The sequence below is a fragment of the Amblyomma americanum genome, chromosome 1 (genome assembly GCF_052857255.1).
Source record: "Amblyomma americanum isolate KBUSLIRL-KWMA chromosome 1, ASM5285725v1, whole genome shotgun sequence".
NCBI lineage: Eukaryota > Metazoa > Arthropoda > Arachnida > Ixodida > Ixodidae > Amblyomma > Amblyomma americanum.
The window spans coordinates 424,231,165-424,258,276 of record NC_135497.1 but is presented as its reverse complement, the minus strand read 5'-3'; the positions used below and the strand labels follow the sequence as shown (position 1 = coordinate 424,258,276).

The 27,112-nt window shown below is 45.8% G+C and overlaps 1 long non-coding RNA gene across 1 annotated transcript in view; it reads right to left on the bottom strand.

Moving 5' to 3' along the window:
* Nucleotides 1-26,615, bottom strand: part of LOC144103610 (uncharacterized) — a 28,904-nt gene extending 2,289 nt beyond the window's left edge. The window contains exons 1-4 of the long non-coding RNA XR_013308309.1: nt 25,754-26,615; nt 22,271-22,458; nt 19,552-19,770; nt 1,346-1,564 (exon numbers count right to left, since the gene is read on the bottom strand). This is a non-coding gene — a long non-coding RNA (uncharacterized LOC144103610). The remainder of the gene's footprint in view (nt 1-1,345; nt 1,565-19,551; nt 19,771-22,270; nt 22,459-25,753) is intronic.
* Nucleotides 26,616-27,112: the final 497 nt, after the last annotated feature.

Below are 27,112 nucleotides of genomic sequence, written 5' to 3'. Positions count from 1 at the left end.
TTGAGTCTGTGGGCGAAGCAATGCAAACATGGAATGACAGCAGTTCGTGATCGCTCGATATCTGTTCAATCTTTGATTGGGTGTTCATGACAGTCTTTTAGTAGTTTTACACAAAGGTTCTGCAGGAGGCCGTCAAGATATCCTGGGGATGCAAGCCGTCACATGCGAGAGAAAGCTTATAGAAACCTCATGCAGGTATGAATGACAGAATGCATTCTTCATGGGAGAGATGGCTAGGAATGGTTTTACAAGCTTGGAGTGTGCACAGGAAAATGAAAGCAGCCCCACCCTCTGCGCTATCTTTAAGGTGGGCCCACACCACCTAGCCCTAAATTCTGCTCATGTCCAAAGAAACGCAGCCAATCAAACAGCCGAGGGGTCCATAGTCCGCACACTGCGCTGCACAGCACGCGACTTTTACAGCATCCAGCATCACTTGAAACAAAAATAAAGCATTTAGAATGTTTCTGTTATCTTTCCTATTGGTTATGTCATTGCAGAAGCATCAGGGAAGCTGTGTTTCAGAGCGAACAAAAGAGGCAAACGTTATGAATTAAGGGACTTTTACACCACTTCATTTCATGTCGGCGGCGCTTCCATGTTGGTGCTTGTAATGACGCCGGTTCAGAGAACCTCAAAGTTTCTACTTAATCACCTGTCGTTGGGAATACGAGAAAAGTCATTCAAATGGCTTAGTAAGCTAAGACTGTCACCACGGCGACAATTGGTAGCTTCAGGGAACGTTCCTTCAATAAAAATTAAGAAGCTTCATTCCACCCAGTGTTCTTCTCGGGGTGCTATGATTGAATATGAGACCTCCACCAGACAGAGTGGTAGAATTTCGCAAATCTGCCGTGGAGGGCAATGCAATATCCGTTTCACTACAGTGCTTTGAATGGTGAAGAATGGCTCTTAATCAATTATGAAGCAGGGCGGAATGGTGGGCCTGTTGGTATGGCATGTTAAAGAAGAAATAACCAGCCATAAAAGACGAACACACAAAAAGAGAACAGCACAGGACAATGGCTGGACTAACAACTGAATTCTGTATTGAGTTGGACTGGAAGGCCCGCGAAACCTTTAAGGCCTTTCAATAGCCAAACATGGCGATGCTTGCGTAAGTACAACATTGATAGCGCTGACGATAAAAGAACTTGATTATTTGAATAACCATGTTTGAGTGTCTGTCCTGCCTTGGCGCATGCGTTGAGATTACTCGGTGGTCTATACTCAGTAAAGAATTCAGTTGTTAGTCCAGGCGTTGTCCTGTGTTGATCTCTCCTTGTGTATTCGTCTTTTTGGCTGGTTATTTCTCCTTTAACATTAATCAATCATGTGGCGTTACCTCTATGATGCTTCGCGTGTAGTTCTCGCTGAAGGAAGAGACACCGGATTCCAGCTTCCGGCACCTGCAGGCTGCCGCGCCGCCAACCCGAGTCCATCTGGAACCGAGTCGCCTGCAACCCGAGCCACGAGGAGGAGCGGGCTGCAGAGCTGCGGTGGGGGCTCCTCATCGTCGCTGGGCTGCACCCACCGCTTCTGACTCGGCGCAGACAACGGCTGGCTGCACCAGTTGATTCGCAATGGCATACATCTTTTAATCAGACGGAAAACATATACAGGCAGCTCTTGATTAATAACTGTGACCGGGGCCGCACTGCATTATCTTTTTGCATGCTAAGAGGCCAATGGGGGAAAGGCCATCCTAGGTGTGCGACAGGAAAGTTTGTCGGGCGCAAGAGAAAGCGAAGCCTCTTTGCTACCATTTAAATGCATACTCGAGATCCTCATCATCAATTAACATCATGCTTAAAAAGAAGGGTCGTTGTGCCTCAGCTGCCGCGCTGTACACAAAAACTTAACTATATTGAGTTTGTAATAACCTTTAAATTAATAATCTTCAGGAAGAGCCAACAGTATAGCCATACCTTATTCTTTAATTCTTTACTACGCTGGCTTTACAGCAGTTATGCTTGTTTTTTTGCGAGGCAAACGGTGACGCCGTCGGCTCTCGCGCCATGTGTCTCAATCCTCTAAAGCCAACTGTCGCATATTGTTGACATGCATAACGTCCGCCATGTACACAATAGCACGTGGAGGTTGAGCACAAAATTTCAAAAATCAGATGTCAATACCTACCACAATGCCAGTGATTGTAAGGAACATCTATAGTGCCACTGGACGGAATCTGTGCGTATGAAAATTGGTGTGGATATACGGCTATTATATAGCGTTGAGGAACAGCTCGTATTGTGAATACAGTTGCAAGAAGAGTGGGGAAAAATAGTTCAATAAGAATTGGTCGTGCTGCTTGGTTCCTTCAGGAGCGCCGATGCCGTTACGGCACATTGGGAAAGCTTCTGCTGGTAGAATAACTTCTTAACTTCCGAGAAATAGCGACAATGGTTATTTCCAATCCTTTGCAGCTGCCAAGAAAATGTATGAAAACCCAACTCGTCGCAGAATTCCCATGTTTGTGTCGTGGAGGTGTGTGCTTGCCAAAAGCTGTCACCAGTCCCTGCGGCAAAGTAAAAAAATCTGTGCCAGCATTCGGTAGGTTCATTCTCCGCTTGTTTATACGAGATTATTTCCATTTGAATTCTATGAAAGTCTCGCTTCTGAGCCACATTGCATGTATAAATCGGCGGTAAACTGTGCGGGGTCTGAACTAATGGCGAGAACACAAATATTGCAAATAAATTTCTGGTTTGCGCTATTTTTTTTGTTTTCAACTTTTAGATACTGCGCAAAAAACGGGAACGACGGAGTGAGGGTCGAAGCAGCGCGCGCCTTGCCCGCAGGTGAGTCTTCCATTGTCTTTTTGTGCTGTTTTAAATGTCAAAACCAATCGGCGAGTCAAATACCGTGCATGACATGGTGACAGTACTCTTAGAGGACAGCTAGTAAACGCAGGGTATTTTCACTTCTTAGTTGCATATGTATACTTATTAAGAGATCATCAAAGTTTGTTTTTGTTTCGAGATATTTCTGCTTTACATATGTCTTATGTATTCTAATGAAATGTAATTGTGTGTGTGTGTGTGTGTGTGTGTGTGTGTGTGTGTGTGTGTGTGTGTGTGTGTGTGTGTGTGTGTGTGTGTGTGTGTGTGTGTGTGTGTGTGTGTGTGTGTGTGTGTGTGTGTGTGTGTGTGTGTGTGTGCATGCGTGCGTGCGTGCGTGTGTGCGTGCGTGCGTGTGTGTGTGTGTGTGCGTGTGCGTGTGCGTGTGCGTGTGCGTGCGTGCGTGCGTGTGTGTGTGTGTGTGTGTCATCAACATCATCATCATCATCAGCCTTACTACACCCACTGCAGGGCAAAGGCCTGTCATTTGCCAGCTGCATCCGCCCTTTGCCTGCAAACTTCTTAATCTCATCCGCCCATCTAATCTTCTGCCGCCCCTTGCTAGGCTTACTTTCTCAATCTACATCACGTCCTGGTTGAGATCATTCCTCAAAAACGTTGCAGGCCAAGCACTTTTATACTAAATCTGTACACCCCACCTCTCAACCCAAGAGAAGACTTCAGACCAATTATACATGAAACTATTCATATAGCAGGCTCAAACCAACTGGTCATACTCTGAGATCTGAACGCTCCCCACAGTACTTGGGGATATGCGGTAGACTCCCAAAAGGGCAAACTTCTCCTGGAAGCGGTGGATCAAGAAGGATTAGACCCCCTTACCGACGTTACAATCCCAACGAGAATTGGAAACAGCGTCAGTAGGGACACCTGCCCAGATCTAACGTTCTCGAAAAACATTGCAGCAGCTACTTGGACAAACCTGGTGGAACAACTAGGCAGTGGCCACGACATCCTTAGTACGCCAGTGCCAACGTCTAAACTTCGCCGAACGCTCGGTGAAGTAAATATTACTGATTGGGAAGCTTATCGCAGGCGTCCCGCACCCGAGGAAAGCATCCAAGACATAGCAACATGGAGTGAACACATCAGGGAAGCTCACAAAGCTAGCACACAGAGTATACCGCGCACAACGAAAAACCCGGAAGTAGATCGTCACCTTTTACACTTGTGGCAGGCTCGTCGTAGTCTCGTCCGCAAGTGGAAGAAGCAAAAGTTAAACCGCAGACTCCGACTTAAGATATCAGCACTTTCTGAACAAGCCCAGGAGTACGTAACGCAACTCGCTCAGCAAAACTGGATATATTTTTGTGCCTCCCTCAAAGGCACACTCATCACCTTTCAAACTTGTACCATACTAAGAAGCTTAATTGATCCGAGCAAAACCAAAACCACAGTCAATCGCACGTTGCAAGAAATTGCTTACAAATTTCAAGGAACAGATCATGAATTGAAACAAGCCCTACAAGACCAGTACATTGGTACTCAAAGAATCCCGCCATGCAATATTCAATACACAGGAGCTCTGAACACTGATCTAGACAAGCCCATCACGGTGGCTGAAGTATCTGCGTCAACAAGAGCCGCCAAACGCAATAAAGCCGCAGGAGCAGACAAAGTGACCAACGCAATGATAAGAAACCTTAGCTCAAAACATATTGAGCAAATGACCGACTACATTAATGGCGTGTGGGAGGAAGGACGAATCCCAAATAAGTGGCGACATGCAGAGATTATCACATTTCCTAGGGCCAGAAAGCGGCCCACCCTTGAAACATTAAGACCGATCTCCCTTACATCCTGTCTCGGGAAGCTCTATGAGCGAGTTATCCAAAACCGCCTCGTGAATTTCATTGAGGACAGGGATCTCTTTCCACAGTCCATGATTGGCTTCAGGCGCGGTCTCTCAACCCAGGACGCCTTTCTCTTGCTTAAGGAGGAAGTTCTTACAGGCATCCCAAGAGGAAGCAAACATCTGATCCTGGCGCTTGACCTTAAGGGAGCTTTTCACAATGTCTCACACGAAGCTATCCTCCGCGAACTGAACTCCCTGGGATGTGGACAGAAGATCTTTAACTACATTAGAGCTTTCCTCACGGACCGCACTGCAACAATTGGAATTGCAAATACTAGATCAGATACCATACCAATGCCAAACAAGGCCACTCCGCAGGGATAAATCATCTCTCCCCTCTTATTCAATGTTGCCATGACAGGATTGGCTCGTCGGCTGCAGGAATTACCCGATATAGGATTTGCACTGTATGCAGACGATATAACTATCTGGACGACTAAGGTATCCCTTGCACAGAAGGAACAAGCCCTACAGGAAGCGGCATCGATTGTCGAAACATTTGCCGCTAGTAGTGGCCTTCGCTGTGCACCGGAGAAGTCAGAAGTAATCAGTGTGCACGGTCAAAATTACGAAAACTCTGGACCAATAGATCTCTATGTAGAAGGCCAACCGATTCGAGAGGTCTCGGTCATTAGAATTCTCGGGCTTTGGATTCAAAGTAACTTACGCGCTGGACATACCATAAAAACTCTCAAAACAACCACCCACCAATATACGCGTATGATTCGTCGTATAACACGCCGCAAGAAACGCATGCGCGAGGAAGACACTCTTCGTCTTGTACAGTCCTTGGTTATCTGCAGAATAGCATACCGCCTTCCGTATCATCATCTCACAACGGGAGAACTTAAGCAGGCCGACACTGTCATTCGCAGCGCGTACAAAACAGCTCTCGGCCTTCCTCCAAGCACCTCGACCGAACGTCTAATCAAGCTTGGAGTACACAACACCTTTGAGGAGATCAGAGATGCGGTCTTAGCATCGCAGAGAGCCCGACTCCAACAGACCACCACCGGTAGAGCCATTCTTCAGCGCATTGGTACACCACGAGATCTACAAGAGCTCTGGCGACACACTTCCCTACCTGCAAACATAAGAAGACAGATCTCGGTGGCTCCGCTACCAAAACATATGCATCAAGAAATCCACAAAGGCAGACGGGATCGAAGCTAGGGTCACTCATCTACGCCGGCGTCTAGAGTCAGATTACAAAGCAGTCTATGTAGACGTGGCGGCGTACACTGAACCGAGCATCTTTGTTGCAGTCGCCCTTGACCCCAATTTCCAACTACTTACGAGTGTTTCACTCCGGGCTGAGGATCCTGCCGCGGCGGAAGCCTCCACCATCGCCCTTGCCATAAGGCATTGTGATCTGGCAGGCAAATCAGCTCACATAATAACTGACTCGAAGCGAGCCTGTCAGTATTACATTACAGGGAGACTCCCAAAAATGACAGCGGCTCTACTCATACCGTCGGGCCTCTCACCTACACTTCAATGCCCCATAACATTACTTGGACCCCGGGCTATTCAGGTCTTGAAGGCAACGAGGCGGCAAACCATCTAGCTCGTGAGCTAACAAACCGAGCGGATCCTTGCCCCTACCTCACCCCTCTACCATCAAACTATGGGGAACGGCTGGAGATGCTTAGATTATATCGTAAAATATATCCCCCTCCCCATATTAAACTCACCAGAGAAGCCGCATTTTGGAGGCGAATACAAACGAATACCTTCCCTAACCTGTACTTGTACAGCTTCATTCGCCCTTCCAAATACCGCCCCTTCTGTTCATGGTGCGGCGATAAGCCTACGCTGTTTCACATTTCCTGGAATTGTCCCCAAAAACCACCTCATCTAAAAACATTACAGACATCATACGAGGAGTGGGAGGCAGCCCTGACCAGCAATGGTCTAGAGGACCAGTGTCGCATCATCAGACTGGCCCAGGCATCCGCCCAAGCCACCGGAGTCCTGAACTGAGGAGTCCGCCTACCTGACTCGTAGAACACTTCAATGAAATAATAAATGTTTTATCTCTCTCTCTCTCGGAATCCATTCCGTTACCCTTATGGGCCAGCGGTTATCTTCCCTTCGCATTACATGCCCTGCCCAAGCCCATTTCTTTCTCTTGATTTCGACTAGGATGTTATTAACCCGTGTTTGTTCCCTCACCCACTCTGCCCGCTTCCGGTCTCTTAACGTTGCACCTATCATTTTTCTTTCCATGGCTCGCTGCGTTTTCCTTAACTTAAGCTGAACTCTTTTCGTTAGCCTCCGCGTTTCTGCCCCGTAGGTGAGTACCGGTAAGATAAAGCTGTTGTACACTTTTCTCTTGAGGGAAATTGGTAATCTGCCTCTAATGATCTGCGAGAACTTGTAATATGCTCTCCACCCCATTCTTATCCTTCTAGTTATCTCCCTCTCATGATCCCGATCAGCTGTCACTACCTGCCCTAAGAAGACGTATTCCGGCACACCTTCTAGGCTCTCGCTGGCAATTGTGAACTGTTGTTCCTTTGCTAGGCTGTTGAACATTACCATGGTTTTCTGCATGTTAATTCTTAGACACATCGTTCTGCTCTGTCTCTCTTAACTCATTGATCATGACTTGCAGTTCACCTCCTGAGTGACTCTGGAGGAGTGTGTGTGTTAATATTTTTCTTCTTTCGAAGTTCTTTGTGCTAATAATTTTCTACTCTTTCTCCCTTTCGTTTTCTCTCCCAAATTCCTCTCTGCGTTCTCATTACGCGCTCGGGCTTCGCTCGATATTGCTATATTGTTTCTTTTTTTCCCCCACGGCTGTCCGCTTTTTCACGGGCAGCACCCTATTTGCAGTAGACATATTAGTGGCCCAGGTGATCAGGTCACGCCGGTCGACCAGGGCTGAGCTGCAAAGGGTTTCTTCGCACTGGGACGGGGAGGGATATCGCGAGTACTGAGGGAAGATTGGGGCATGCATACGATAAAAATATACAGCTGTAATCACTTTTTACAGAAGCTGCAAATTGAACGGGAATAGTCCGTTTCACAAGTCGGGGCTTTATTCGTCGAAACAAAACGAAAAATGGTCAGATCACTGTCGCTCCATCTCTCTTGAGGTTATAAGCCAATGCGTTCACACATACTGCATTCGTCGCGCCGTAGCTAAGTGGTCTAAACCTTTGACGGTTAAATGAGAAGGTCCTGATAGGAAGTATTCGCTGAAGCATTTCTTGCAGTTTCCGATAATGCGCAAATTTTGAAGCCACGATTAGCGTCATGGGAAAAGAATTGAACTAGACCGCTTTCCTGAATTTGTGGTAACGCCATGGTTTAACACGCACATATTGCGATAGTAATACTGAGTACTAATTAAGTTAGGGCTTGGTTGTAGGCTAGATGGTACGACATTGTGAGCAGCAAAACACCAAAACAGGACGGGAGTGAGGCAGGCGACAACACTGTCCCGTCCTGTTTTGTGGTTTTGTTCCTCAGGAGTAATTAATCCTGTTTCTAGAATGAGTTTTAGTATCAGCAATATCCTTTTTCCTGATATTAAGAATGTCTTTAGCATAACGCTTTGGCAGACGGGTGATAGGACGAGCCTATGTTACCGTTACTGTGGTCTGTGGTATAATAAAAAGAAACGGAACCCACTGCCATTTTAAACATGATTAAAACTTCTATGACTGCATCATTGATCAGTAATGACTATCGCTTCAAGTGTTGAGCGTTTTTTAAATATTCGAGATATTTTCTACACTCTGTGCGAGGTCACAGGCATCTATGATATTGCCCAGTGTGCTTGCGGCGTCGTCTATTTTGGTACCATAATTAGCATTCGTTGAATGTTGTTGTGATGACAGCACGGACAGAGTGGACTAGGTAACGTGAGAAAGGCTCCACTTTCTCTCGACCAGGCAGTCTGAAGTGCCTTGGGACAAACATTCCGGAGACAGTGCACTCTTCTGTTAAGAACTATGCCAATCTCTCTTCTGTTAGTCTCATGTCGTGTTGGAAAGCCGCTCAGTGAGTTGCCAAGTGTTTGGCGATTGTCGTAGCGGTGTGACCATTCGTCCCGACGCAACGCCGCCGGCATGTTCAGAGTAGCGGAGTTCTCTTGCGAAAGCATGTTAGCACGCGCCTCATGCATTGCTCAGCAGGCGCACTGTCCTACAGCGAACTTGCATATGAAAGGGCTCTGCGCGATGGCGAGAATTTTCTTCTTGACTCTGGTGTCATGTCGTGTATGTGCGCTTCGCCATGGCCCGCCGCTGGCGGCGATCTAAATGCAAAAACGAAACAAAAATTGACCCTACAATTCCAAAAAAAGTCAGTCTATTTCCTCAGAAATGAACAAAGGAAGAGACATGAACTCGTGTTGAAAAGAACTGAAGGCACATGTTTTTTGCAATGTGCGCAGTAGTGTCGTCAGCCGGACGACAATGGAATGAATAAATCTGATAAATTTTTGCAGATTTGAAATATAAGCCATTGGTATTTCAACCGAAAAATCTCGACAGCTTGCCCATGCACCGTAACGGTGTTCGCGTACTGGTGGTTCTTTCCCTTGCATCGCAAGTGAATTAGCACTATTTCATGACCTGCAAAATTTCTGTTATGGAAACAATCACTCCTGGTTAACAATCAAATATTAAACCAAGAATCAACTTACTTCTAGATAGTGTACAATGCTTAGCCTCAAAGCAGCTTTAATCAGTGCCTGTTCAAACGTTCTCTGAACCAATGATGATCTTGTATTTAATACCAAACAATACCACAACCAACCATGTGCCTCGAATTAAGTTTCCCACTGCTAAATATTAGTTCCCGGCTGCCACAGCGTTGTGCAGGGGCGTCTGCTTCCTACAGCCTACAGAAATACCAGCGCAGTGATGGGCACATGTCACAGGGTAAGTTGTTCCGATTTTCCGTCCAATAGCAGTCATGCCATTGCTTCTACCCAGAGCTGCACAGGACCTATGTGGCATCATAGTGTGCGCTCAGTGGTTTTCTTCTGCATCCTTACCTAATAAAAGTAGTAACGTTCGAAAGCAACGCATTCGTAAATTCCTGATCCAGCGAAGTAACCATTCAGGGTATGCGCACGTCATTTGTTTTTTGTTAGCGAACGCGGATGCATCAGTGACTTGCAAATTCAGACCGTCAGGTGATTCGAACAAACCCATCTCTTATTGCAGGACTTCGCGTGTTCTGTTCAAGGATAATATTGAATTAAATCAAGAAACACCGCCAGAGAGTAGGATGAGAGTATAAGAACATTCAGTCTGGGCAAGAAATGTCAGCGTTCGTCTTAGTCAAACAAGCGCGACATCAATTAAACAGTGTATAAAATTAGGCAAAGTATACATAATTCCGCAATAGCGCTTCTAAGATCCTAATATGAGTACTTCCATGTCTCCAGTAGGGAGATGACCAAGCGTCAATTGAGTGAAACAAATTATGCGTACCATGGTTGACTCACTGAAATTTAGTGTCGAATTTATAATATTATGATTATTATGGGTTGTTATGTGCTCAAGGACCCCAGTTAAAAAAGGGAAAAGACATATTTGTGTGGCGAATTTTTTTTCCTGCATACAAGCTTACTCTTCGAGAGCTCCTCAGTCGAAAAAACGAAGTACTTGGATGTGGTGAGCAGACAGCTGGAATGTTGCAATTTTAATGGGAGGCACTTTAGGTGGTCCTGCAACAAACCCTGAAGGAGAGGAAAGGGCTGCAGCTTTGCATTCAATGAGAAAATGTCATCGAATTCAGTCTGGACAAAGGTGATTTGTTATACATTTGGCGAACATCTGTGAAATGAATGTTAAAGGGGTCAAGGAGGGACTGCACCAACCACACCTTCGGAGTATGCAAACGGGACCAGGCGGCACTAAAAAAGACTGCAAGTTGACTGAGAAATATTATACAGGAGGCGTGAAGAGATGAATCGCACAATTTTAAAAATGTTTGAACTGTTAAAAGGCGAAACCTATCTGTGAAAGATAGCATTCGTGCCTCAAGGTGCAGAGCTGCATTGGCGACATATTTTGAAAGCCCCAAAGACGCAACGCCTCATGCTCCAAGAGAAAAAGAGGGCGAATTTTACAGGCAGGAAGTCTTGAGAATAAAAGAAAGGCGAACTCCAAAATCGGGCTGACGCAGACTTCATTAATCGGAAATACTAACAATGCGCATTTCTTCACATTGAGGGGCAGATGAATTCTTCCTAAGCAGCTGTCAAGAACATTGAGATAATTTTGCAAGGTTTGATCAAGATTGTGAATATCACCTTCTGATGCAAAAAGTCAATATCGTCGGGGCACATATGCGTTTTCACGTAATGAATGCATGGAATTTATCCTAGAAAAATGTTAAAAACAACAGGCGAGAGAACTGACCCTTGCGGCACAACTCTTTTTTGTTGAAACCTCCTAGAGGAAACACCATTTTTGCAGCAATATAATTCTCTGTTTTCCAAGACAGCAGAAATCCAGGCTAGAAAATAGTTTTGGAAATTGAGTTCCTGTAATATGAGTGATAGAGTCGGTTGCTCAATGCTGTCATAGGCTGTACTGACATCCAAAGTGACCCTTTCCACCAATTTCACTAGATTCGACTTTTTGAAATGGGCGCATGTTGTCTAAAGTTAAGCCTTCCTCTTGCTTTTTAAGCAATGGAACTTTTTCAGCAAGATGACACTTATGGGGCATCCAAGGACCATTAATCGAATGGTTAATTAGAGCCAATAGGTCTTCAGCAGATTCATTAAACAAAATATTGATCATTGATGAAGTGACCTTATCGGGGCGACGAGCCACTGGGGATAAGCGCAGAACAATTTTCGACCGCTCAGGCATAAAGAGCTAACTGAAATCACCTGAGGTGCATGTAAATATAGCTAGAGAAGGTAAAGCAGATGTAAAGCGAAGCTCTAGGCCACACGCATTGTCCTCTAAGGCCTTTGCGATGTCAGCAGAAACTGAACGAGGGATCCAATGTTGACAGCCGGTGGAATCATCTTGTTGAGCCTCATGAAATTGAACAAGCCTCGTTTATTTACTGATTGCGAAAGGAAATCATAATGGTTTGTGTTATATTCCTTCTTTCCTTGGGCGACATTGCGCTTAAATGTTGCTGCAACATACTTATAATCCAACCAATTTTTGGGTCAGTTATTGATGAGCAGTTTCTTCCAAGCTGCTTTCCGTCGTCTATATGCACGCGTGCTCTCAGCATCCCAACAATTGTTCGCGATTTCACCCTTGGTTATCTTAACCAAAATATCAGACTTTTACCTTGCATGGTCCAGTACTGAACATAGATGTGTAGCCTTGCTTTCGGCACTTTTCTCAGCGCACTGGTCTGAAGTGATTGTGAGAGCTGATTTTAGCGTGCCTTTAATGCAACTGTAATTTATTAACGACCGCTGATGTCACTCGGAAAAAGTTAATTTGCACCACAACTTGAAACTGACCAGTAGATGATAACTGTTGGTTGCACAGTTAACAGGCGCCCAATATGTAATAGAGACTCCTGGGTAAAAAAACGTTAAATCGAAGGCAGAGTTGCATTGACTTTGTAAATTTTAGGCAATCCGGAATTGTTTCAAACAAAGTTGTTATCACCAACGTAATCAAATAGTCTAGAACCAAAGCTGTCTTTTTTAAACCCACCGTCAGATGGTGCGAATTGAAGACTTCAACTAATGAAGCCTGAGAACGGCTACTGGACATGACTGAGTCAAGGGGTCGAGTGTCATGCACACCTAACGGGAAATATGCATTAGCAACCGTAAAGGGCTGTTGACCTGGGACATAGAGGTCAATCGCAAGGATTTCACATTGTTCGCGTGTTGGAAAGAAATGAATGGCCTGTGACAAAACTTTGCGCAGATTAGCACTAACAACTCTCACCCTCGTGATGACCTGTCAAGCCGGAACGTACGGTAATTCTTTACATGATAATTGAAATCAGTATTTAGCCATGTTTCTGGTAATGCGGTTATATCTCGTAGAAGCTGATTGCATAGGAAATATAAATCTGTTGAAGCTGAGATTATACAACGGCAATTCCCCTGGAGTATACTTAAGAACCCTATCTTGTCGGGAGTGCCACAGCCGCGACTGCCGTTTCTAGAATCCTCGCCTTTGTATTTTGACTAGCATTACTTTGCATTCTACTGGGGCCAAGATGGACCTGCAATATTGAAAGGAGACCCACTTTGTTTCTGGGCTCGGATATCCGACTCCATATCCACACAGTTCATAGAGGATGCGTCCATAACGCTGTTTGGAAGACAGACCTCAGAAGTCTTTTTTTGCTCATAATGATTTTGGCCTTATGGAGCGCAATTGATGACCACATAAGGAGGAGCAGCATCCAAAGCCGAAGGAGGCAAGAGCGGAGCAGTGGGCACCTGCAGCAGAATGGTAATCTGAGTCGCTATGACCTGCGTAATGCCCGTAGATACAGTTTGCATAATGCGATCCATTGCATTTGCCACAGCTTTCACAACTGCCGCTGTTATAGCGTGAGACCAACTGGCAGCAATTATGGGTGGGCGTTTGGCGGCCACACTAGAGTAGCCTGAGGCTCTCTCCTTCACTGTGGCGAAAACTTCTCTCGGCGTGCGTTTGCGTTTGTCCATAAGCTCGAGCACCTGAACTACTACTGCTCGCGCGGGACAGTCAGGCGAATCAGAAGAGTGCGTACCACTACACAAACAACATTTCTCTTGCAGTTTGGGACATTCTTCTCTACCATGTCCTTCCCCACATGCATAGCAACGTAAGCCCGATTTGCAGGCTTTGCCGCTGTGGACAGATCTCCAGCCGTTTTGACACTGAAGGAGCGGACAGTTAAAACCATCGACTCGAAATACCGATGGCCACACCTTTATCTGTGACAGGCAGAATATTCCTTCAAATGTGGCTATGACGGACTCCGCAGGACGTTTTACTCTGTCGACATTTCTGCTGCATCATTGGACAGCAATCACTCCTGCAGACGGGAGGTTCTCAAGCATTCCCAAAAAGCTCTATCGAGAGTCGACCTCTCGGACTAAGCCCTTGGAATACGCTAGATGAGGCGGAATGAATGCGCTCAACGGGTGGTTGGCGAAGGACGTACACTTCAGCAGGTCTTCTATACCCTCTTGACAGCGTGCAATGTGGGGTGTTCAAACTTTCCGATTCAAAATAATCGGAGCAAAAGATATCATAGGTAAGGCCGTCAACCTATACTATTTTTTTGTTCTGTACGTAGTTGAACTACCCTCTAAGGCTCATGAAAACTTTTACTGCTTTGGGCAAAACCTGATCCTGAATCAGTGCGGCCTTCATGCTAATGAACGCGTTAAACTGCACGCAAATTGAAGGACATTTTGTGTATTACTGTTCTCTTTGAGAGTTTACACGGCAACGGACTCATTTACAGAGCTACACTTAGCGCTGCAGAACGACAATGGTCGGAGCCATGAATTCGACATGGCGAACCGCAAAGGCTGGATCGAAACATGATTGCTAGGATTCTTCATGACACCGACTGTACCCACGCTGGTCTCTCCGTTGTATTTCATGCATAGGATATTCATCGTATTCTACGGGCGGACTTTCCGGAATACGCATTGCACCGACAAACTATGACAGTTTCCCCTCCACCCCCTTCAAAAGAGAAATTGGTTGCTAGGTATGTTATATGCTCAAGCTGGACCTTCCAACTTCGAAGCTGCTAACCGGCTAAGCCCGGCAAGAAATTTTCGCTTTGATCAGTTACACCATGCCATTCAGTATAATACGATTGCTTTAGAGGTTCTTTCAACCAACACGAAACTTTATCGACTAGAACCGGCCTCAGTGTTGCGGAAACGTTTAGTACCGCCGTCCTGAATTTCTGGTAACGCCTTGGCTCAACACGCAAATATTGCGAAGATAAAGTCAGTAATAATTATGTCCTGTTTCTAGTATCATTTCTAGCGACAGCAGTGTCCTCTTCCCTGAAAAGTGCAATGCTTTTAGCATAACACTTTGGCACTCGCCCGGTCGGTCCAGAGTATGGTGGTATTGCGGTCAGTGATTCATTAAATAAATACGAAAAAACGGCATTATAAACATGTTTAATACGTCCGTGTGTGCATCAGTGCTTCATAATGGCTATCACTTCAAGTTTTTTTGCTTTTTAAAATATTCTGGATGTTATCTACTGTGTGAGCCAGACCACAGCCTTCTATGAGGTTGTTCGGCGTGCTAGCAACATCGTCTTATTTGGAACCATATTTCCCATTAGTTTATTATTGTTAATTAAGCCGCGGACACGACTACGATTTTAACCTAAGAAGGGCTCAACTTTCTGTGGCCCAGGCACTCTAAAATGCCTGGGGAAGAAAACGGGCGCTTCCGGAGATAGTGTTGAATAATAGTGCAGACTACACCAATCGCTTTCCTCTCAGACTGTTGGGCTCGGAACCCGCTTGATGAGTCACTCAGCGTTAGGCGATTATCGTAGCGGCGTGAACATTCGTCCTGACACAGCGCCGCGGGCTTTCCTCGGGGTAAAGGATTTCTTAGTCGAATCGATGTTAGTCCGCGCCTCACGGGTTGCTCGGCAGGCACCCTGTCTCTCAGCGAACTTGGAGATGGACGGACTCTGCGAGATGGCGAGAATGGTCTTTTAGTTGACTCTGCTGCCACGTCGCGTTTGTGTGCTTCGCCGTTGGGCACTTGCGGTTATCACTGTGCAAAAACAAAAAAATTGACACTATAGCGGGCAAAAGGAGTCGGTCCAATTCAACGCAAGTAAACACAGGAAGAGAGATGAGCTCGTGTGCAAAAAAGAGACCGCACATATAATTTGCACTGTGCGCTGTAGGGTTGCAAACAGCACTAAAATTGGCATAAACAAATCAGATGCATTTTTGGAGCAGTGAAATATAGCTCGTTGCATTTTCAACCAAACATCTGAGCTGACCTATGCACCCTAACAAATTTCGCTTATTGGTGATTCTTGTCCTTGCATCGCAAGTGAAATAGTATAATTTGATGTGCGGCAAAATTTCCGTTATGAAACCAATCGCGTCTTGTTTAAAATAAAATATGAAAACAAGAATGAACTTACTTCCTGACAGTGTACAATACTTATCCTCAAAGAAGCATTCATCAGTACCTGTTCAAACTTTCTTTTAACAGATGACAATCTTCTATTTAATACTCTAAGGAATACCAAAGAGAACCATAGACTTCGGAAAAAGCTAGATTCGGACTGTTAAATATTAGTATCGACGTGAAAGAGTTGCCCACGGGCCTCCACTAACTGCAACCTACAGACATGCCAGTGCAGTGATGGGTCCATGTGACAAGGAAAATTTTTCCTATTTTCCATCCAATAGCAGCCGCACTGTTGCTTTAACACACAGCTGCACAGGACCTATGTGGCACTATAGTGCGTGCTCAATGGTTCTCTTTTGCGCGCTTATCTAATAAAAGCAGAAACGTCCTAAGGAAATGTATTCATAATGCATGCTCCTGGGAAATGCCCCTTCAGAGTAAGCGCATGCCATTTTTTGTTAGCTCACACGGATGCAGCAATGACAAGCAACTTCAGAGTGCCAAGTTACTCGAACGAACTCCTCTTTTATTGCAGGACTTCGCGTGTTCTGTTCAAGGGTGATATTGAAATAAATCAAGAAACACCGCCAGAGAGTAGGATGAGAGGAAAGGAGATATTCAGTCTGGGCAACATGAAGCTCTTAAGAAATGTCAGCGTTCGTCTTTGTCAATCAAGCGCGACCAAAGGTGAACATTGAATAACACTAAATATAACATAAATAAAAATATATAAAATGCGGCTTCTAATCTTCTGATATGAGTACTTCAATGTGTACAGTCGTCAGATGCCGAGAAGACAACTGAGCGAAACAAAATATGAATACCGAGATGAACTCAGTGAACTATATTGCATAATAAAATTGCGATTTCAATGCATTGTACGTCCTCCAGGGCCACAGTAAAAAAAGTGCAAAGAGAGTTTTTTGGGCTAATGCTTTTTCCTACATACAAGCTGAGTCCTCAAGAGCTCTCCAGTTGTGAAAATGAAGCATCTGAAAGCAGAGCACAGTCAGCAGGACTGAAGTTTATTTTATTTGTGTAAAAGGGCGCAGATACAAATCTGGAATAACTTCATTTTGGGGTTTCTGTAACAGTTTGCGGGCATTCTCTGGACTTTTCTTCGGTATAGCAGCTATCTTCAATTGGAGGCATACCTTGGAAGTTGCGGAGAGCACAGTGAGCTTTGGAGAGAAAAATAGTGGACATAAACAAGGATTGACCTTGGTCAGGGCGTATAATTCGAAGGCAAGATAGCCTTCGCATTACATGATCTGACCATGGTCATTCCTTGTTGATGTCCACTAGGATTTCGATATATTTACACCCGTCAATTTTCTCTACAAAGCTCGCTGTGTTCTCCGCAGCCTTCGTATTATATGCCCTGCCCTGAGGAGGCAAAATAGATTCGAAAAGAAGGGAACAGTAGAAGCGGGCGGCAGAAAGTCAGGTGGGGGGTGACATTAGCGAGCTGAGGTAGATAACCTGGCCGCAGCTGACACAGGGCATGGGTAATTTCAGGTTTATGGAAGACGCCTCTGATCTGCTGAGGACGTACTCAGGCCGATGTAGGCTACATATGTTGGCTATCGTTGTTGGCTATCGATGTTGTCTATGTCGCTACAGCAGAATCGGAACACAGCAGTGTGAGGGGAAGAAACACACCTTAATAACAACAGCGCAAAGGACGGGACACGAAAGAAAAGACAGGATGACCGCTGACTATGAACTTACATTTTTACTTCAGGAAGGAGAAATATATATGCTCTGAAGATTTGAAAACAAATATATAAATGTCATTCTAATGGACACATCCCATCATACTAAGGCCAGAGGGAAAGTGCTTGCTCCGCTCGGTTGCTAACAATGGGATAGGGAAGGGGGAGGTAAGAGAAACCAGAAAATATAAAAAAGAACCAGAAGGGTAAAAAAAATAGTATGTAAACAGTGACAACAATAAAGCTAACTTGCGGCTTAGTATCAAGGATCTTGTGATTAAGCTTAGTGATTTCCTTCGGGAACAAGGTCAGGGATGGTGTGCAGACACAGGCTCTATTCTTCATGTGAATGATGAAGGCATCTCAGATTTCGCGTGCGCGCTTGTCTTGATATTTCTTTATGATGCATGTTGGGTTAATCAAAGGAAAACGATCTTCACAACAGGCGCAGTGAATAGCAAGGGTGCAATCTATTGTCGATCCAAGGGAATTTGGATGCTCGCGCAACCTGTCATTGATGCACCTCGCGGTTTGTTCTACACAATATTTTCCACGTGACAACGGAATTTCATATTGCGTAAATATTTGCCTGTGATGTGTGCCACACGCAACAACTGGAGAGTCATGTTAACCCGTTTACAAAGCGTCGCCAGCTTGATTGGTGGCGAGAATAACAGATGGGCTCCTACCCATCCTTCTGTTTCCTTGAGTCTGTGGGCGAAACAATGCAAACATGGAATGACAGCAGTTCGTGATCGCTCGATATCTGTGCAGTCTTTGCTTGAGTGTTCATGAGAGTCTTTTCGTAGTTTTTCACAAAGGTTCAGCAGGAGGTCGTCGAGAAATCCTGGGGATGCAGGTCTGCTTACTTGCGAGAGAAAGCTTATAGAAACCTCATGCAGGCATCAATGACCAAATGCATTCTCATAGTGGAGTTGGCTATGAATGGTTTTACTACCTTCGAGTGCACACAGAAAAATGAAAGCAGTCCCTCACTTTGCGCTATCTTTAAGATGAGCCCACACCACCTAGCCCAAATGTCTGTTCATGTCCAAAGAAACACGTCCCCTCAAACAGCCGCGGTGTCCAATGTCAGCACCCTGCGCTGCACAGCACGTGTCTTTGACAGCGCCCAGCATCACTTCAAACATAAAGCATTTAGAATGTTTCTGTTATCTTGCTTCTTGGTTATGTTATTGCAGAAGCATCAGAGAAGCTGTGTTCCGGTGCGAACAAAAGTGGCAAACGTCATGAATTAGGAGACTTTTACACCACTTCATTCAATGTTGACGGCGCTTCGATGTTGGTGCTTGTAATGACACTTGTTCAGGGAAACAAAAAGTCTCAACGTAATCACCTGTCGTTGGGAATACCAGAGACGACATTCAAATGACTTAGTTGGCTGAGACTGTCGCCACGGCGACAATTGGTAGCTTCAGGGAACGTTCCTTCAATAAAAATTAAGAAGCTTCATTCCACCGCGTGTTCTTCTCGGGGTGCTATGATTGAATATGAGACCTCCACCAGACATAGTGGAAGAATTTCGCAAATCAGCCGTGGAAGGCAATGCAATGTCCGTTTCACTACAGTGCTTAGAATGTGCAAGAATGGCTCTTAATCGATCATGAAGCACGGCAGAATGGGACCTGTTGGTATGGCATGTGAGAGAAGAAATAACCAGCAAAAAAAGACGAACACATAAGGAGAGTAACACAGGACAACGGCTGGACTAACAACCGCATTCTTTATTGAGTTGGCATTCCGGAAGGCCCGCGAAATCTTTGAGGCCTTTCAAATAGCCAAACATGGCGATGCTTGCGTCAGTTCAACATCGATAGCGCTGACGATAAAATAAGCTGATTGTTTGAATAACTTTTTTTGAGTGTCTGTCCTGCCTTGGCGCATGCGTTGAGATTACTCAGTGGTCTGTACTCAGTAAACAGTTCAGTTGATAGTCCAGGCGTTGTCCTGTGTTGGTCTTTTTTGGCTGGTTATTTCTTTTTTAACATTAATCAATCATGTGGCGTTACCTCTATGATATTTCGCGTGTAGTTCTCGCTGAAGGAAGAGACACCGGCTTCCAGCTTCAGGCACCTGCAGGCTGCCGCGCCACCAACCGGAGTCCATCTGCAACGGAGTCGCCTGCAACCCGAGCCACGAGGAGGAGCGGGCTGCAGGGCTGCGGTGAGGGCTCCTCATCGTCGCTGGGCTGCACCCACCGCTTCTGACTCGGCGCGGACGACGACGGGCTGCACCGGTTGATTCGCAATGGCATACATCTTTTAATCAGAGGGAAAACATATACAAGCAGCTCCTGGCTATTCGTCGCTAGTGGACGTGCGCACAAAGGAAGCGCAGCGTTTACTCTCTCATAAAGCGCACTCTTGATACTTGAATAATAACTGTGACCGGCACCGCACTGCATTCCATTATTTCATGCTAAGAGGCCAATGGGGGAATGGCCATCCTGGGTGTGCGAGAGGAAAAAGTGTCAGGCATAAGAGAAAGCGAAGCCTCCTTGCTGCCATTTAATGCATAGTTGGGATCCTCAGTATCAATTAACATCATGTTTAAAAGGAAGGGTCGCAGTTCCTCAGCTGCCACGCTGTACACAAAATCTTATCAATATTGAGTTTATAATAACTTTTAAAATAATATTCTTCGTTAAGAGCCAACCGTATAGCCATACCCTATTCTTTAATACTTTACTCCGCTAGCTTTACTGCACATATGCTTGTTTTTCTGCGAGGCAAACGGTGACGCCGTCGGCTCCCGCACCATGTGTCTCAAACCTCTAAAGCCTACTGTCGCCTATTGTTAACATGCATAGCGTCCGCCATGTAAAAATTAGCACGTGGAGGTTGAGCACAAAATTTCATAAACCAGATGTCAATACCTACCACAATGCCAGTAATTTTAAGGAACATCTATAGTGCCACAGGACAGAAGCTATGTGTATGAAAACTGGTGTGGATATACGGCTATTATATTGCGTTGAGGAACAGCTCGTATTGTGAATACAGTTGCATGAAGAGTGAGGAAAAATAGTTCAATAAAAATTGTTCGCGATCCTTTGGTCGTTCAGGAGTGCCGATGCCGTTACGGCACATTTGGAAAGCTTGTGCTGGTAGAATAACTTCCTAATTTTCGAGAAATAGTGACAATGAGTATATCCAAATCTTTATAACTGCACAAGAAAGTGTATGAAAACCCATCTAGTCACAGAATTCTCATGTTTGTGTCGTAGAGGTGTGTGCGTGCCAAAAGCTGTCACCAGTCCCTGCGGCGAAGTAAAACAAATCTGCCAGCATTCGGTAGGTTCATCCTCCTCTTGTTTATACGTGATTATTGCCATTTGAATTCTATGAAAGTCTCGCTTCTGAGCCACATTTCATGTATAAATCGCCGGTGAACTGTGCGTGGTCTGAACTAACGGCGCGAACAGAAATATTGCAAATAAAGTTCTGGTTTGCGATTTTTTCGTGTTGAGCATTTAGAAACAGCGCAAAAAACAGAGACGACGGAGTTGGGGTCGAAGCAGCGCGCGCCTTGCCCGCAGGTGAGTATTTCATTGTCCTAGCTTTTTTGTGCTGTTTTAAAGGTCTATACCAATCGTCGAGTAGAATACCGCGCAACACATGGTGACAGTATTCTTAGAGGACAGCTAGTAAAGACAGGGTATTTTTGCTTCATAGTTGCATAGGTATACTTATTAAGAGATCTTCAAAAGATAAACAGAAACTAAACTTGAAAATTTATTTGGTTCCAAAACGAACCATGAATGGCAGCCATTCTTCATCTCTGTTTTGCCGCATTATCATAAGGATACAGAAATAAAAATACCCAGACTGAAGCTATCATTTGGAGGAATCGCACTAATAAAGCGATATTTGAAAAAAGACTGACGAAAATAACGACGGCATAGTGCGATTAGATAAATCATAAATTCAAATTATAGGGTCTAACTTCGCGTTGCCAAAGAACGTAGCAGATGTGAACCAAGTAATAAATATTTTAATATTTACGCAAAGAAGTCTTTTGATACAGGTGGTGTGTCGCATGTTTCCTCTCAACTTGACGCTCCTATTCATCAGACGGGCGAGAGCAGGTTGCTGCTGTGCGACTGCCGTTGCGATTTCTTTGCCGTTAACGAGCATAAATGTAGAGTGCGTCTTTTTCGTTGACCTCTGTGGTTATATGTTGTTTCAGTTCTTTAGTCAAATACATGTCAGCTATTAAGTTAAGAATAATGCTTCGTCACATGGGCGATCCGTGACCGCCCATCGCTCTTTTGGCTGACGAATTATACATAGTTACGATGAATGATCACCTCCCTCGTTTGACCCCTGTCGTAGGACGACGTACGAAGGCACCGCCGATTAAACGTAGCCATTCATACCGCCAGATATCCCTACATAGTAAAACTGATAGCGTCTAAATTACCCACGACAAAGGCGGATACAAATGGTGCGAAGCTTTGAAGAAATTACGAGCTTAATTGCTTAGCCGCCTGGCTTCTGTGCCAGCTACCTTTCTATGAGTGAGAAAGAGAAAGAAATCACGTAATCAAACAACTATTAATCCTTTAAAATGTGAGCAGTATGAGGAACCAAAGCGATCTGGTTCTCCAGCTGTGCCGATGCTAGGCAGGCAATCCACGAAGGGGAAAGAGATGAGGTGGGAACGGTGTGGAAGAGGGCCTTACCGGCAATTTAAAGAAGGAATTACGCCAGATTGGCAATTACTTACCTAGCTTCAGTGCTCTCTGGTGACGAGTTATGATATTCGTCGGGTTCAGACGCTGCCTTCGCGTGCGGGTGTATGTCGGCGTAGAGCAGTAACTCAACGAATTCGTTCTCGCGCGAGCCACCCTGGCAGTCGGCATCGGGACAAGAGGCCAACTCCAAGCTGGCGCTCAGGACCACCGAAGTGGGAGCCTGCAACGAGAGAATGCAGTCAACACTCCGCAAGTACTCCCGCCAAAAGGCAGAATCCTACACTCGTTGTCATACGCGCTGTAGAAGCCTCGCTTAGCTCTGCCGCAACAGAGGAAAGATGGGATTTCGGCTTTATGTCCCGAAGATAGCTGCGAGCCTGGCCATGGTAAGCGCGACATTTCCGGGCTCCTCATCAATTTTAACCATCATGGGTTCTTTTCTACGCATTGATATTCCGCAGCACATGGTTCCTTGTAAGTAACACTCCCATCCACATGGGCCTGCCAAAAGTAGTTAAATTGCTCCGTAAGAGCAGGGAGGCCGGAAACTGGTGCTCATTGTTCAAGCTTTCACTATTCAGGCTGCATTGAAGTACTCAGAATTTTGGGAGCAAGCTGTCCTCTTGCCCTGGCGGCGGCGCAAAACACACTAGCTGCAGCCTTCAAGGCAACCCCGCGCTGCAACACTGCCAGAAAACGCGTCTGATGTGAGGGCACATGCGAGCTGGCCTATGAATTTCATATGTGGAGCATATCAGCAGAACTGCGATCATAAATTATCAGGGCAATACATCAAGAATGAAGTGTTTGTAGTTTCAGTAAATTTTCGAAGGTTCTCAGTATTAAAATATGTGTAAATGGGTCAATATTTATACGTAGTCGTTTTTTTGAGTCCTCATGCTGATCCTACAAAGTTGACGGCAGTAACAGGTTCATCATCCTTGTATTTAATGCCGGATTCGACGTTCCGAATGTACATGTCGGCAGTTATTTTGCCAGCGATGCGAGCTTAGAGCTCGAGGCCTGGGAACCAGGGTTGTATATGTCGATTTGGTTATGGTTTCACTTTAGCGGATTGTCTTGCGACTTGTCTTTGCACATGTGTTTTTAAATTGTTTATTTAAAGTCAATGTGACTAAAGAATATAAATATCGGTGTCTGTCGAATAGACTGTGTTTCGTCAAACCTAAGACTACTGGGCCTGGTCTTTGTTCCCTCGCGGCCTTCGACCCCACCACATTGGTCACGATGGGTTGCTAGGCCTGCGTTCACGGCCGCACCGACATGGCTCCCCAGTTTCATAAGCAGGTCGCACGACACAAGTAGTTGCAAAATATTTGTAACTAATATCTCTTAGTTCCATACTCTGCGGGCGTAACTTCAAGCCTCCTCGGGAACTGTTCTGCAACAGATCTAATTCCTTTCAATTTCTATTATTTTCAATTTTCGCCATGTCTTTTTCATTTATCGGCCGAGCCGAGCGTCTGCCTACGGCAAGAACACAGCGAATACCTTCCGGGATGTTGCGTTTCATGTAGCTCACTCGTATGCGTTCCTCGAACGGATGTGGCTGCGCAGAATTTTTTCAAGTTCCCGATCTTGCCTCGGACGGCATCGATCGAAACCGGTGGGAACCAGGATGCGGATGCACATCCTTGAAAGCAATAAACGTCGATAAATGGAGATAGCTTGCAAGGTAAACTTCCTCAGAGATCACGAGGATACACCAAGAAGACCGTCAAACCATAAATTTTCAAATGGCAGCCCGAAAATAATGTACAGAATCTCAATTCAGTAACCCGCATTTTAATGGTTGAGTGGTAGACCAAATGCCTTTTATTTTACGAGGACACACACCCATATTCACACCCGTTATTCCAATCATACTTAGGTAGCCAAATACAAAATACGCATCTACAAATACAATTCAGAAGGAGACAATACATTAAACTGGAACCAAACCACATATAAAGCACCCACAACGTGCACATGTGCCCAGGAGGGTAGAGCGCGTGAATATCCTAACCAATTGCACATGCCGATGAGCCAAAGTACTCATAAATTCATATGTCCGTTCATAAAACAAATTCAAAGCTATTAGTGCGCCTGCTCCCTGTGCCTGTGGCACCCTTGGGGAGCGTATTGGTCAGCTACGGGGCTTTGTGTGCGTGCTACGAATATTCCGAAATTACTTTCGCGAAGAACGTTTTCAATTCTACGCTCCTTCGAGATTTCTTTCCAAATGTTTCAGGGCCACATCCACATCCACTTCATCTTAGAGCGTGGCCAAAGGATGTAATTTCAACATTGTAAAAGCTTATGATGTTACCGTCTTTGATCAAGAAATCTTGGCACTAGAATTGTAGCTCTAGTTCTTTGAGCAAGATCATGAAATACGCTGCATGAAATACGTCACGCATTCTACGCAATTTCCAATTAACGAAGAAACAACTAGCAGTAGAAAAAAGGCAATATAAGCTACGCTTTCGCGACTGGAGCATGACGTTCCGCCTTTATAGTGTGTATTGGACATAAGGCATTTTGATGAATGCTGCTATGAAACTCGTATGGAGTTTCCGAAATCAAGACAAACCTTCGGGTCTTCATTGTACTATTTCCTTCAGAAGCACCGATATAAACTTTCTTTTACACTAATGATCTTAACCTGCCGGGTCAGAGTAAATCACTGTTGGGACATGAGTTCCCTTCAGATGAATCTTCCAGCGCTAAGAGGTGGAGATGGCAGTGCCGGTCGCCAACAGCAAGTCGCTGCTAGGAGCTTGATAGAGCTGCACAGTTACGTAGCAGGTAACATAGAGACCTGTTGCGGTAGAGGAGACTCATATTTCCTACCCGAGCAAGGCCTAAATTGTGACGTGCAATAGATTGGGAGAGAGGCGAAGCACAGAGGGGCGGGAGGAGAGCGTTGTTTCAGGGCAGAAAGGATAACGCAGCATTCCGTTATTAGTCCCCGTCAATTGTTTCCTGAAAGCGAAATGTGGAAGAGTCTGACAGGCCTACTACTGAAACACAACTGTCTGCAGCTAAGCTGCGAGAGGCGCTCGGGCGCCCTCGGCCTTGAAGCTAATCAACCGCACGTAAAAGAAAAACAGCAGTCTCTGTTGTAAACAAGGCACGGCAGACCGGCGGCGAAAAGAAGACGATACGTGGTTCCTGTCATCCTGGTCTTTCTCTTTCCTCCCCTAGCATGGAGATCTGTGCGACGTCTCTAAGCACACTGAACGTTAACAAGCTCGCACAGTTCTGCATAATAAATCCACGTTTTGAATCGCGGTTCGTGCATAGGACAAGGTTTGGCTGGACTTTGCTGAAGTAATCGCGTCACACGCAAGTTCTCCCTAAGCTCGATATTTGATGCTGCATGGTAAGTGCCAGTTCAATCTACAAGCGTCGTCCCGGTGGCTCGAACAGCTTGACTATGCGAACAAATTTTCAGATCTGGCCTTGCGGCAGATAGCTAGGAATAAGCACTGGCCGAATGCATGATACTTCACCTTCACAGAGCCGAAGGCGAGAGCAACTTCCCGCAGAGAAGAGAACTGGCGGCCGAGTTCCACGCCTGGTTCCCCAGTTCGACGAACACGAACAGCTCAGAGGCGTCCACGTCGCACAGCGGAGCGTGCAGCACGAAATCCTCGTAGACGTGCTTACTGCTTACCGCCGGTCGTTCGCTTCAGCTCTCGGCAGCATTCTCCAAAAGGCGCGTAGACGGAAGCTTCCAGGCCCGGCTTCGAATGGGCCCACGTGAACCTTGCTGGCGCCGCTCTCGTGGGTCATGCGCCTCAGTTATTTCTTCGTCTTTGCTCTTTTGTGAATCGCACGTGCACGCCGGGTATCGATGTAGAATGCATTTAAGCGCTGCTCCCGAGTCATCACCTCTCCTGGCCTACGTCAGCAGCGTATGTGTAACCGGCTTGGTGATCAGTGTATCCCGCTATAAACAGCATCTGTGGCACGTGCAAAGGCAGCAGTGACTGCGGGAGATAAGCCATCGGAGAAATGCGTAAACATGAAGAATTGTGTTCCTGCTAAAGTGGATGCACAGTGCTCTTCAGAAAAATCTCGTGATCCACGTGAATACGTGCCCTATTTGAAGAGAACTGCATCCTCGCCTTCTGAAGAAACTCTGAACATCCTCCCACCGTCTGACGCCTCCTAGGAACCATGCATGAGTGCAGCTGAGCTGGGCACTGACGCTAGGCTTAGTGACTCCGCTGCCACACTGGCGGAGGTAGCTCTGCCGGCGTCTCTCGTGGCATCACCTGCCACGCAGTCGACACCTCATCCGTGGCACCAGGTCCAGCTTTATGCTCCCGGTTCATCGGCAGATGCACCCCTCCTGCCTTCGCGAAATGCCGGACTGCTCGTGAGTGATCTGCCACCAGGGCACATGGCCATCAACTCTACACCATTGGATGAGCCTCAAACCACACGGCATGATGAACAGGACATTTCAATGGACTTATCGGCACCTCTACCCGTGCAAAAGTGCCCTCGCGCAACTCACAAGCGTCCCTCGAACGACAGCCAACCGATCCCCCCTTCGGCAAATGATGGCTCCCAAGGTAAGCGCACTTGTCTTACGATCGAGAACTCGGTGGAGCCTACACCAGGATCGTCTTCTTACAAAGTGACCATTAAATCACTGGCCAACAAGAGCCTTACCTATATACCGAACAAGATTTTACAAGCTAACTGGGACGCGTGCCTCGGAACCAAAGGTTTTCGGGGCTTCACAGCCAGGACAAAGTCCAACACCATTGCAGTGTGGCTTCCGACTCAAACTGACGTAGAACGGCTGCAAACGCTCACCAGTATTTCGCTGACAAGCGAAATCTCAGTGCCAGTACAAG